We start from the raw sequence: 14,817 nt of genomic DNA on the forward strand, positions 1-14,817 counted from the left end.
GATTGTCATTACCAGTTTCAGACGTTACCGTTTGGGCTTTCCACGGCCCCGAGGATTTTCACCAAGGTAATGGCGGAAATGATGGTGGTCCTGAGCAAGCAAGGAGTCACAATTATCCCATACTTGGACGATCTCCTGATAAAGGCGAGATCAAAAGAGCAATTGCTGGAAAACGTGTCACTCTCTCTGAGAGTGCTCCAGCAACACGGTTGGATTCTAAATCTACCGAAGTCACAGTTGGTTCCAACAACTCGACTAGCGTTCCTAGGTATGATACTAGACACGGAACAAAAGAAGGTTTTTCTCCCGATGGAAAAAGCCCAGGACATCCAGAACATGGTCAGAGACCTGTTAAAGCCAAAAAGAGTGTCCGTTCATCACTGCACTCGAGTTCTGGGAAAAATGGTGGTGGCCTACGAGGCCATCCCCTTCGGCAGGTTCCATGCGAGGACGTTTCAATGGGACCTTCTGGACAAATGGTCCGGGTCCCATCTGCAATTAAATCAAAAGATAACACTGTCCCCCAGGGCCAGGGTGTCTCTTCTATGGTGGCTACAAAGTGCTCCCCTCCTAGAGGGTCGCAAGTTCGGCATTCAGGACTGGGTTCTGGTAACCACGGACGCGAGCCTCCGAGGATGGGGAGCAGTCACCCAGGGAAGAAATTTTCAAGGACTATGGACAAGCCAGGAGTCCTGCCTACACATCAACGTGTTGGAATTGAGGGCCATATACAACGGCCTTCGACAAGCGGAGAGTTTTCTTCGCAACCTACCGATGCTGATTCAATCAGACAATGTCACAGCAGTGGCTCATGTGAACCGCCAAGGCGGGACAAGGAGCAGAGTCGCAATGGCATAAGCCACCAGGATTCTTCGCTGGGCGGAAAATCACGTAAGCGCTCTGTCAGCTGTATTCATTCCGGGAGTTGACAACTGGGAAGCAGACTTCCTCAGCAGACACGATCTCCATCCGGGAGAGTGGGGACTTAATCAAGAAGACTTTACAGAGATAACGGGTCTTTGGGGAGTTCCTCAAATAGACATGATGGCGTCACGCCTCAACAAGAAGCTTCGGAGGTATTGTGCCAAGTGCCGGGACCCTCAGGCAATAGCAGTAGACCCTCTGGTAACGCCATGGGTGTTCCAATCAGTCTACGTGTTTCCTCCTCTTCCGCTCATCTCAAAGGTGTTGAGGATCATAAGCCGAAAAAGAGTACAGACAATACTCATTGTTCCAGACTGACCTCGAAGGGCCTGGTACTCAGATCTTCGGGAGATGCTCAAAGAAGATCCTTGGCCTCTTCCTCTAAGGGAGGACCTGTTGCAGCAGGGACCCTGCATGTTCCAAGACTTACCGCGGTTACGTTTGACGGCATGGCGGTTGAACGCCGGCTCCTAGCTGAGAAAGGTATTCCAGAGGAGGTCATACCTACTCTAATAAAAGCTAGGAAGGAAGTGACGGCGAAACATCATCACCGTATCTGGCGAAAATATGTCTCTTGGTGTGAAACCAAGAATGCTCCTACGGAAGATTTCCATTTGGGACATTTTCTCCACTTCCTACAGACAGGAGTGGATATGGGCCTGAAATCAGGCTCTGTTAAAGTACAGATTTCGGCCCTGTCGATATTCTTTCAGAAAGAATTGGCTTCTCTTCCGGAAGTCCAAACTTTTGTAAAGGGAGTGCTGCACATCCAGCCTCTTTTTGTGCCCCCAGTGGCACCGTGGGACCTGAACGTGGTGTTGCAGTTCCTAAAATCACACTGGTTTGAATCACTTAAACGGTTGAATTGAAATTTCTCACCTGGAAGGTGGTCATATTATTGGCCTTGGCATCTGCAAGGCGTGTGTCAGAATTGGCGGCCTTGTCTCACAAGAGCCCCTACTTGATTTTTCATGTTGATAGGGCGGAATTGAGGACTCGTCCTCAATTTTTACCTAAGGTGGTTTCTTCATTCCATATGAACCAACCTATTGTGGTGCCTGTGGCTACGAGTGACTTGGAGGATTCCAAGTCCCTGGATGTAGTCAGGGCCTTAAAGATTTATGTAGCCAGGACGGCTAGGGTTAGGAAAACAGAGGCTCTGTTTGTCCTTTTTGCAGCCAACAAGATTGGCGCGCCTGCTTCGAAGCAGACTATTGCTCGCTGGATCTGTAACACGATTCAGCAGGCTTACGTTACGGCTGGATTGCCGTTACCAAATTCGGTAAAGGCCCATTCCACTAGGAAGGTGGGCTCTTCTTGGGCGGCTGCCGAGGCGTCTCGGCATTACAGCTTTGCCGAGCAGCGACTTGGTCGGGTTCAAACACTTTTGCTAAATTCTACAAGTTTGATACCCTGGCTGATGAGGACCTAGCGTTTGCTCAGTCGGTGTTGCAGAGTCATCCACACTCTCCCGCCCGATTGGGAGCTTTGGTATAAACCCCATGGTTCTTACGGAGTCCCCAGCATCCTCTAGGACATAAGAGAAAATAAGATTTTAAACCTACCGGTAAATCTATTTCTCCTAGTTCGTAGAGGATGCTGGGCGCCCATCCCAGTGCGAAATATCTGCAAGACTTGTATATAGTTATTGCTTACATAAGGGTTATGTTACAGTTGGAATCGGTCGTGGACCGTTACTGTAGTTTGTTCATACTGTTAACTGGTTATGTGTATTCCAGGTTATATGGTATGATTGGTGTGGGCTGGTATGAATCTTGCCCTTAGATTTACAAAATCCTTTCCTCGTATTGTCCATCTCCTCTGGGCACAGTTCTCTAACTGAGGTCTGGAGGAGGGGCATAGAGGGAGGAGCCAGTGCACACCCATACTCAAAGTTCTTTATAGGTGCCCATGTCTCCTGCGGAGCCCGTCTATACCCCATGGTCCTTACGGAGTCCCCAGCATCCTCTACGGACTAGGAGAAATAGATTTACCGGTAGGTTTAACCGGGAACCCTGATTATTACTTGCTGTAGACACAGAGTTTGAATTGTAGCTAAGACTACATCCCGTTCCGATGTGGAAGCTGGTAGGGCCGATTTGAAAAATCGGCGCGGGGGCACCTCCTCGAATTCCAGTTTGTAACCCTGGGAAACTATATCCAACACCCAAGGATTCAGGCCTGAGCTGACCCAGACCTGGCTGAAAAGTCGAAGACGTGCCCCCACCGGTGCGGACTCCCTCAGGGGAGCCCCAGCGTCATGCTGTGGGCTTTGGAGTAGCCGGGGAGGACTTTTGTTCCTGGGCACCTGCCGAAGCAGGTGCTCTTTTGCCTCTGCCCTTACCTCTGGCGAGGAAGGAGGATCCCCGACCTCTTCTGGACTTGTGTGACCGAAAGGACTGCATCTGATAGGGTGGTACTTTCTTTTGCTGTTGGGGAATAAATGGTAAAAAGTTTGATTTACCTGCTGTAGCTGTGGAAACCAGGTCAGTCAGCCCATTCCCAAACAATACATCTCCCTTATAGGGTAGAACTTCCATGTTTTTTGGAATCTGCATCACCCGTCCATTGGCGAGTCCATAAGGATCTTCTCGCAGAGATAGACATGGCAATGGCCCTAGAAGTCAGCAAACCAATGTCCCTTTGAGCATCCCTCATAAATAAGACTGCATCTTTAATATGGGCTAGAGTTAAGAATATAGTATCCTTATCAATCTTATCAAAATCAGCTCCTCTGTCCAAGCTGAAATTGCGCTACACACCCATGCCGATGCAATTGTCGGTCTAAGGACTGCTCCAGTATGAGAATAAATACACTTTAAGGTAGTCTCTTGCCTGCGATCTGTAGGGTCCCTAAGGGCAGCTGTGTCAGGAGACGGTAGCGCCACTTTCTTGGACAAGCGCGTCAGGGCCTTGTCCACAGTGGGAGGTGATTCCCAACGCTCCCTGTCCTGTTTAGGGAAGGGGTATGCCATATAAATTCTTTTGGGTATCTGCGGTCTCTTTTCCCAAGCTTTTTCAAAGAAATCATTTAGTTCATGAGATGTGGGAAAATTTATAATCTGTTTCTTTCCCTTAAACATGTGTACCCTTGTGTCGGGGACCGAGGGTTCATCCGCAATATGCAACACATCCCTTATTGCCACAATCATACACTGAATGCTTTTTGTCACCCTAGGGTGCAATTTCACTTCATCATAGTCGACACTGGAATCAGAGTCCGTGTCGGTAGTAGTGTCTTGTGTTAAGGGACGCTTTTGAGACACCGACGGGCCCTGTGAGTCGGTCCAATCTGAGGATTGACCGCCTGATGTCCCCCCTAAACCAGCCTTATCAAGCCTTTATGTAAGGATACCACACTTGCATTCAACATATGCCACATGTCCATCCATTCCTGAGTCAGCACAACCGACGGGGACACACCACTCATTTGCTCCACCTCCTCCTTGTAAAAGCCTTCCGCTTCAGACATGTCGACACCACACACACACAGGGATTAACCTATAAGGGGACAAAACCCCAACCAGGCCCTTAGGAGAGATAGAGAGTATGCCAGCACACACCCAGCGCTTAATAACACTGGAAAAATATGACCAGATAGCGCTTTTATATATAAAATGACCAGATTCCCACTCAATGCCCCCCTCCTCTTTTTTCCAGCCTGAATGTGCAGCAGGGGAGAGACCAGGGAGCCAACGTTTTCCTCATGCAGCTTCTGTGGAGAAAATGGCGCTGGTTAGTGCTGGGGATCAAGCTCCACCCAATGGCGGGCTTCGGTCCCAGTGATTTTTTTTTTATAGAAAATGGCGGGGGATCGTAGAATTACTGCCCAGCAGCCTAATCTACCTTGTCAGTGCCCAAATGTGAGGTTTATTGCTGCCCAGGGCGCCCCCCCTGCACCCTTCAGTGCTGCTCTGTGTGTGAATGGGAGCAATGACGCGCAGCCTTACCTCATGTATATTTGATGTCTTCTGCCTTCTCATACTCACCCGGCTTCTATCTTCGGCATCTGTGAGGACGGTGGCGCGGCTCCAGGATGAACCCCAGGTGAGACCTGTGTTCCGACTCCATCTGGAGCTAATGGTGTCCAGTAGCCTAGAAACAGAGCCCAACCGTAAAGCCAACCCTGCTTCTCTCTCCTCAGTTCCACGATGCAGGGAGCCTGTTGCCAACAGGACTCCCTGATAATAAAAAACCTAACAAAATTATTTTTCAACAGAAAACTCTGGAGAGCTCTCTGCAGTGCACCCTTTCTCCTCTGGGCACAAGATCTAACTGAGGTCTGGAGGAGGGGCATAGAGGGAGGAGCCAGTGCACACCCATAGTAAAAGTTCTTTTTAGGTGCCCTATCTCCTGCGGAGCCAATCTATACCCCATGGTCCTTACGGAGTACCCAGCATCCTCTAGGACATCAGACAAAAGAAATTTCTCTGGTGCCAAATACCCAGAATTCCTAACAGGATTGCAGCAGCTTTCCAACAACAGGGAATACTCAACCCCTTACCGAAAGAAAAAAAAAAAGCTGTATATATTGAACTTTTTTATTTATTAAAGTTATGTTTTAACTTATACAAAGTAACATCAATTATCCCAATGCAGAATACAATGACATTAACATGAATCACTTCAGCTAATAATGGTTATCCAGTGTATTTCTGGCTCAGAGACCAATTTCTCTCAATATTATGTTTAAGGGCCCCATACACTAGAACGATTATGCCCAATTTGGGCCAATATATTGGATTAAATCTGGCATTTTGGCTTTGTATCCAATCCACGACCCCATGAGCGTCTGTTCGACTGTCGGCTCCCGCAGACATGGCTGGGATCACATGATATATCGCAAGCAAAATGTACCGAATCATATGGAACCACTCCCAGAAAACTTCAAAGGAAATCACCTCCGACTTCAGCCTCAGACAGACTGAGGTAGTGTATGGGGCTCTAGGATCTTTATGTATCCTATTTGTCTCCAGTTCACAGAGATAAATTACATTTACTACTATGTTTCTTTATATAGCCTCTATGTATCTCTTGGTCTCCGAGATCCAGAGCCCCCCCCCCCCCCCCCCCTTTTTTCTATTATGAGCTTAAAATACAGTCAGTCTTAGTTGCTTTCAGGTATAATTGTAGCAATATTAGAAGGACTGTATCTAAACTCATAATATAAAAGGGTTTTGTTCTGGTTCAGAGACCAAGAGATATACAGATGATATATAAAGAAACATGGTAGTAACTATAATTGCTCTCTGAGCTTCTGAGCTGGAGACAAACAGGATACATAAAGATCCTACTAATAAACGTAGTATTGATAAATTGGTCTCTTAGCCAGAAATACACCGGATAACAATTAGCGGAAGTGTGCGGTTCATGTAATTGTTTTCTGCATTGGTATAACATTTTAGATTGGATTGAATAAATTAAAAATAAGAATTTACTCACCGGTAATTCTATTTCTCGTAGTCCGTAGTGGATGCTGGGAACTCCGTAAGGACCATGGGGAATAGACGGGCTCCGCAGGAGACTGGGCACTCTAAAGAAAAGATTAGGTACTATCTGGTGTGCACTGGCTCCTCCCTCTATGCCCCTCCTCCAGACCTCAGTTAGGGAAACTGTGCCCGGAAGAGCTGACATTACTAGGAAAGGAATTTTGGAATCCAGGGTAAGACTCATACCAGCCACACCAATCACACCGTACAACTCGTGATAACTATACCCAGTTAACAGTATGAACAACAACTGAGCCTCACTCAACGGATGGCTCATAACAATAACCCTTATTTAAGCAATAACTATATACACGTATTGCAGAACGAGCCAGTTGAATCGTGCTACAGATCCAGCGCGCAATAGTTTGCTTTGAAGCAGGAGCACCCAGCTTGTTGGGTGCATGCAGGATAAATAGCGAGTCAGTCTTCCTGACTCCAGCCGTTCTGGAAACATATATTTTCAAAGCCCTGACTACGTCCAGCAACTTGGAGTCCTCCAAGTCCCGAGAAGCCGCAGGCACCACAATAAGTTGGTTCAAATGAAACGATGATACCACCTTTGGGAGAAATTGGGGACGGGTCCTCAATTCTGCCCTGTCCATATGGAAGATCAGATATGGGCTTTTACATGACAAAGCCGCCAATTCCGACACACGCCTAGCCGATGCTAAGGCCAACAGCATGACCACTTTCCACGTGAGATACTTTAGTTCCACGGTCTTAAGTGGCTCAAACCAGTGGGATTTCAGGAAATCCAACACAACGTTAAGATCCCAGGGTGCCACTGGTGGCAAAAAAGGGGGCTGAATATGCAGCACTCCTTTAACAAACGTCTGAACCTCAGGCAGTGAAGCCAGTTCTTTTTGAAAGAAAATGGATAGGGCCGTAATCTGGACCTTTATGGACCCCAATTTTAGTCCCATAGTCACCCCTGACTGTAGGAAGTGCAGGAATCGACCCAGCTGGAATTCATCTGTAGGGGCCGTCCTGGCCTCACACCAAGCAACATATTTTCGCCATATACGATGATAATGCTTTGCTGTCACGTCCTTCCTAGCCTTTATCAGCGTAGGAATAACTTCATCCGGAATGCCTTTTTCCGCTAGGATCCGGCGTTCAACCGCCATGCCGTCAAACGCAGCCGCGGTAAGTCTTGGAACAGACAGGGCCCCTGCTGTAGCAGGTCCTGTCTGAGAGGCAGAGGCAAAGGGTCCTCTGAGATAATTTCTTGCAGTTCCGGGTACCAAGTCCGTCTTGGCCAATCCGGAACGATGAGTATAGTTCTTACTCCTCTCTTTCTTATTATCCTCAGCACCTTTGGTATGAGAGGAAGAGGAGGGAACACGTAAACCGACTGGTACACCCACGGTGTCACTAGAGCGTCCACAGCTATTGCCTGAGGGTCCCTTGACCTGGCGCAATTTTTTAGCTTTTTGTTGAGGCGGGACGCCATCATGTCCACCTGTGGCAGTTCCCATCGCTTTGCAATCTGTGTGAAGACTTCTTGATGAAGTCCCCACTCTCCCGGGTGGAGGTCATGTCTGCTGAGGAAGTCTGCTTCCCAGTTGTCCACTCCCGGAATGAACACTGCTGACAGTGCTTGCACGTGATTCTCCGCCCACCGAAGAATCTTTGTGGCTTCCGCCATCGCCATCCTGCTTCTTGTGCCGCCCTGTCGGTTTACATGGGCGACCGCCGTGATGTTGTCTGACTGAATCAGCACCGGCTGGTTTTGAAGCAGGGGTCTTGCCTGACTTAGGGCATTGTAAATGGCCCTTAGTTCCAGAATATTTATGCGTAGGGAAGCCTCCTGACTCGACCATTGTCCTTGGAAGTTTCTTCCCTGAGTGACTGCCCCCCAACCTCGGAGGCTTGCATCTGTGGTCACCAGGACCCAGTCCTGTATGCCGAATCTGCGGCCCTCTAGAAGATGAGCACTCTGCAGCCACCACAGCAGAGACACCCTGGCCCTCGGGGGCAGGGTGATCAGCCGATGCATCTGAAGATGCGATCCGGACCACTTGTCTAACAGATCCCACTGAAAGATCCTTGCATGGAACCTGCCGAATGGAATTGCCTCGTAAGAAGCTACCATCTTTCCCAGGACTCGCGTGCAGTGATGCACCGACACCTGTTTTGGTTTCAGGAGGTCTCTGACCAGAGATGACAACTCCTTGGCCTTCTCCTCCGGGAGAAACACCTTATTTTGTTCTGTGTCCAGAATCATACCCAGGAACAGCAGACGCGTCGTAGGAACCAGCTGCGACTTTGGAATATTCAGAATCCAGCCGTGCTGTTGTAGCACTTCCTGAGATAGTGCTACTCCGACCAACAACTGCTCCCTGGACCTCGCCTTTATAAGGAGATCGTCCAAGTATGGGATAATTATAACTCCCTTCTTTCGAAGGAGTATCATCATTTCGGCCATTACTTTGGTAAGTACCCTCGGTGCCGTGGACAGACCAAACGGCAACGTCTGGAATTGGTAATGGCAGTCTTGTACCACAAAACGGAGGTACACCTGGTGAGGTGGGTAAATGGGGACATGCAGGTAAGCATCCTTGATGTCCAGTGATACCATGTAATCCCCTTCTTCCAGGCTTGCAATAACCACCCTGAGCGATTCCATTTTGAACTTGAACCTCCTTATATAAGTGTTCAGGGATTTTAAATTTAGAATGGGTCTCACCGAACCGTCTGGTTTCGGTACCACAAACATTGTGGAATAGTAACCCCGTCCCTGTTGAAGGAGGGGAACTTTTATTATCACCTGCTGGAGGTACAGCTTGTGAATTGCCGCCAGCACTACCTCTCTGTCCGGGGGAGTGGCTGGCAAGGCTAATTTGAGGTAACGGCGAGGGGGAGACGTCTCGAATTCCAGCTTGTATCCCTGAGATACCACTTGTAGAACCCAGGGATCCACCTGTGAGCGAACCCAGCGGTCGCTGAAGTTCCGGAGACGGGCCCCCACCGCACCTGGCTCCACCAGTGGAGCCCCAGCGTCATGCGGTGGATTTAGTGGAAGCAGGAGAGGATTTTTGTTCTTGGGAACTGGCTGTATGGTGCAGCTTTTTCCCTCTACCCCTGCCTCTGGGCAGAAAGGACGCGCCTTTAACCCGCTTGCCTTTCTGGGGCCGAAAGGACTGTACCTGATAATACGGTGCTTTCTTAGGCTGTGAGGGAACCTGAGGTAAAAATGTCGACTTCCCAGCTGTTGCTGTGGAAACGAGGTCCGAGAGACCATCCCCAAACAATTCCTCACCCTTGTAAGGCAAAACCTCCATGTGCCTTTTAGAATCCGCATCACCTGTCCACTGCCGAGTCCATAATACTCTCCTGGCAGAGATGGACATTGCATTTATTCTAGATGCCAGCCGGCAAATATCCCTCTGTGCATCTCTCATAGATAAGACTACGTCATTAGTATGCTCTATGGTTAGCAATATAGTGTCCCTGTCAAGGGAATCAATGTTATCATACAGGGAATCAGACCACGCTGCTGCAGCACTGCACATCCATGCTGAAGCAATAGCAGGTCTCAGTATAGTACCTGAGTGTGTATATACAGACTTCAGGATAGCCTCCTGCTTTCTATCCGCAGGCTCCTTTAAGGCGGCCGTATCCTGAGACGGCAGTGCCACCTTTTTTGACAAGCGTGTGAGCGCTTTATCCACCCTCGGGGATGTCTCCCAGCGTAACCTGTCCTCTGGCGGGAAAGGGTACGCCATCAGTAACTTTTTAGAAATCACTAGTTTCTTATCGGGGGAAGCCCACGCTTCTTCACACACTTCATTCAACTCATCTGATGGGGGAAAAACCACTGGTTGCTTTTTCTCCCCAAACATAATACCCTTTTTAGTGGTACCTGAGTTAATGTCAGAAATGTGCAACACATTTTTTATTGCCGTAATCATGCAACGGATGCCCCCTGTGGATTGTGTATATGTCTCATCCTCGTCGACACTGGAGTCAGACTCCGTGTCGACATCTGTGTCTGCCATCTGAGGTAGCGGGCGTTTTTGAGCCCCTGATGGCCTTTGAGACGCCTGGGCAGGCACTGGCTGAGAAGCCGGCTGTCACGTCATCCAGCCTTTTATGTAAGGAGTTGACACTGTCGGTTAATACCTTCCACATATCCATCCACTCTGGTGTCGACCCCGCAGGGGGTGACATCACATTTATCGGCACCTGCTCTGCCTCCACATAAGCCTCATTAAACATGTCGACACAGCCGTACCGACACACCGCACACACACACAGGGAATGCTCTGACTGAGGACAGGACCCCACAAAGTCCTTTGTGGAGACAGAGAGAGTATGCCAGCACACACCACAGCGCTATATAAACAGGGATTTACACTACACAAAGTGATTTTCCCTATAGCAGCTATAATACACAGTTTTGCGCCTAAATTTAGTGCCCCACCTCTCTTTTTTACCCTATTGAGCCTGGAAACTGCAGGGGAGAGCCTGGGGAGCGTCCTTCCAGCGGAGCTGTGAAGAGAAAATGGCGCCAGTGTGCTGAGGGAGATAGCCCCGCCCCTTTTTCGGCGGGCTTCTCCCGCTCTTTATATTAATATTATGGCAGGGGATTTTTACACATATATAGTTTATTAGACTATATTATGTGTTTTTTTGCCATTTTAAGGTAATCTAATTGCAGCCCAGGGCGCCCCCCCGCCCAGCGCCCTGCACCCATCAGTGACCGGAGTATGTGGTGTGCATGGGGAGCAATGGCGCACAGCTGCAGTGCTGTGCGCTACCTTAATGAAGACCGGAGTCTTCAGCCGCCGATTTCCAGGACGTTCTTCTTGCTTCTGGTTCTGCAAGGGGGACGGCGGCGCGGCTCCGGGACCGGACGACCGAGGCTGGGCCTGTGTTCGATCCCTCTGGAGCTAATGGTGTCCAGTAGCCTAGAAGCCCAAGCTAGCTGCAAGCAGGTAGGTTCGCTTCTCTCCCCTAAGTCCCTCGTAGCAGTGAGTCTGTTGCCAGCAGATCTCACTGAAAATAAAAAACCTAATAAATACTTTCTTTTCTAGGAGCTCAGGAGAGCCCCTAGTGTGCAACCAGCTCGAGCCGGGCACAGATTCTAACTGAGGTCTGGAGGAGGGGCATAGAGGGAGGAGCCAGTGCACACCAGATATAGTACCTAATCTTTCTTTTAAGAGTGCCCAGTCTCCTGCGGAGCCCGTCTATTCCCCATGGTCCTTACGGAGTTCCCAGCATCCACTAGGACGTCAGAGAAACTTTCTTTACTAGTAAGCTCAGGAGAGCCCACTAGGAGCACCCAGCTCTGGCCGCGCACAGATTCTAACTGAGGTCTGGAGGAGGGGCATAGAGGGAGGAGCCAGTGCACACCAGATAGTACCTAATCTTTTCTTTAGAGTGCCCAGTCTCCTGCGGAGCCCGTCTATTCCCCATGGTCCTTACGGAGTTCCCAGCATCCACTAGGACGTCAGAGAAAATAAGAATTTACTCACCGGTAATTCTATTTCTCGTAGTCCGTAGTGGATGCTGGGGACTCCGTAAGGACCATGGGGAATAGACGGGCTCCGCAGGAGACTGGGCACTCTGAAAGAAAGATTAGGTACTATCTGGTGTGCACTGGCTCCTCCCTCTATGCCCCTCCTCCAGACCTCAGTTAGGGAAACTGTGCCCGGAAGAGCTGACACTACAAGGAAAGGATTTGGAATCCAGGGTAAGACTCATACCAGCCACACCAATCACACCGTATAACTTGTGATAACCATACCCAGTTAACAGTATGAACAACAACTGAGCCTCAATCAACGGATGGCTCATAACAATAACCCTTTAGTAAGCAATAACTATATACACGTATTGCAGAAGAAGTCCGCACTTGGGACGGGCGCCCAGCATCCACTACGGACTACGAGAAATAGAATTACTGGTGAGTAAATTCTTATTTTCTCTGACGTCCTAGTGGATGCTGGGGACTCCGTAAGGACCATGGGGATTATACCAAAGCTCCCAAACGGGCGGGAGAGTGCGGACGACTCTGCAGCACCGAATGAGCAAACTCAAGGTCCTCCTCAGCCAGGGTATCAAACTTGTAGAACTTAGCAAATGTGTTTGAACCCGACCAAGTAGCAGCTCGGCAAAGCTGTAAAGCCGAGACCCCTTGGGCAGCCGCCCAAGAAGAGCCCACCTTCCTTGTGGAATGGGCTTTTACTGATTTTGGATGCGGCAATCCAGCCGCAGCGTGAGCCAGCTGAATCGTGCTACAGAGCCAGCGAGCAATAGTCTGCTTAGAAGCAGGAGCACCCAGCTTGTTGGGTGCATACAGAATAAACAGCGAGTCAGACTTTCTGACTCCCGCCGTTCTGGAAACATAAATTTTCAAAGCCCGGACTACGTCCAGCAACTTGGAATCCTCCAAGTCCCTAGTAGCCGCAGGCACCACAATAGGTTGGTTCAAATGAAACGATGATACCACCTTAGGGAGAAATTGGGGACGAGTCCTCAATTCTGCCCTGTCCATATGGAAGATCAGATAGGGGCTTTTACATGACAAAGCCGCCAATTCTGACACACGCCTAGCCGAAGCTAAGGCCAATAGCATGACCACTTTCCACGTGAGATATTTTAGCTCCACGGTCTTTAGTGGCTCAAACCAGTGGGATTTCAGGAAGTCCAACACAACGTTAAGATCCCAAGGTGCCACTGGTGGCACAAAAGGAGGCTGAATATGCAGCACTCCCTTTACAAACGTCTGAACCTCAGGCAGTGAAGCCAGTTCTTTTTGAAAGAAAATGGATAGGGCCGAGATCTGAACCTTTATGGACCCTAATTTGAGGCCCATAGTCACACCTGACTGTAGGAAATGCAGAAAACGACCCAACTGGAAGTCCTCTGTAGGGGCCTTCCTGGCCTCACACCAAGCAACATATTTCCGCCATATGCGGTGATAATGCTTTGCTGTCACATCCTTCCTAGCTCTTATCAGCGTAGGAATTACTTCATCCGGTATACCCTTTTCCGCTAGGATCCGGCGTTCAACCGCCATGCCGTCAAACGCAGCCGCGGTAAGTCTTGGAACAGACAGGGCCCCTGCTGCAACAAGTCCTGTCTGAGAGGCAGAGGCCATGGGTCCTCCGTGACCATCTCTTGAAGTTCTGGCTACCAAGTCCTTCTTGGCCAATCCGGAACAATGAGTATTGTTCTCACTCCTCTTTTTCTTACTATTCTCAGTACCTTGTGTACGAGAGGAAGAGGAGGAAACACATATACCGACTGGAACACCCACGGAGTTACCAGTGTGTCCACAGCTATCGCCTGAGGGTCCCTTGACCTGGCGCAATATTTTTTTAGCTTTTTGTTTAGGCGGGACGCCATCATGTCCACCTGTGGCCGTTCCCACCGATTTGCAATCTGCTCGAAGACTTCTTGATGAAGTCCCCACTCTCCCGGGTGGAGGTCGTGCCTGCTGAGGAAGTCTGCTTCCCAGTTGTCCACTCCCGGAATGAACACTGCTGACAGTGCTTGTACGTGATTCTCCGCCCAACGAAGAATCCTTGTGGCTTCCGCCATCGCCACCCTGCTTCTTGTGCCGCCCTGTTGGTTTACATGGGCGACTGCCGTGATGTTGTCTGACTGAATCAGCACTGGTTGGTCTCGAAGCAGGGGCTCCGCTTGACTCAGGGCGTTGTGTATGGCCCTTAATTCCAGTATGTTTATGTGCAGACGAGTATCCTGACTTGACCACAGCCCCTGGAAGTTTCTTCCCTGAGTGACTGCCCCCCATCCGCGGAGGCTTGCATCCGTGGTCACCAGGACCCAGTCCTGTATGCCGAACCTGCGGCCCTCGAGAAGATGAGCACTCAGCAGCCACCACAGAAGAGACACCCTGGCCCTCGGGGACAGGGCGATCAGCCGATGCATCTGAAGATGCGATCCTGACCACTTGTCCAACAGATCCCACTGAAAGATCATGGCATGGAACCTGCCGAAAGGAATGGCTTCGTATGACGCTACCATCTTTCCCAGGACTCGCGTGCAGTGATGCACCGACACCTGCTTTGGTTTCAGGAGATCCCTGACCATGGTCACTAACTCCTGAGCCTTCTCCTCCGGGAGAAATACCTTCTTCTGTTCTGTGTCCAGAATCATGCCCAGGAAGGGCAGACGCGTTGTAGGAATCAGCTGCGACTTTGGAATATTCAGAATCCAGCCGTGCCATAGCAACACTTCCTGAGAGTGCGCTACGCTGACCAACAACTGCTCTCTGGATCTCGCCTTTATGAGGAGATCGTCCAAGTACGGGATAACTGTAACTCCTTGCTTCCGGAGAAGTACCATCATCTCCGCCATTACCTTGGTAAAGACTCTCGGTGCCGTGGATAGACCAAACGGCAACGTCTGGAATTGGTAATGACAGTCCTGT

Source organism: Pseudophryne corroboree, chromosome 8, assembly GCF_028390025.1.
Source record: "Pseudophryne corroboree isolate aPseCor3 chromosome 8, aPseCor3.hap2, whole genome shotgun sequence".
Lineage (NCBI taxonomy): Eukaryota > Metazoa > Chordata > Amphibia > Anura > Myobatrachidae > Pseudophryne > Pseudophryne corroboree.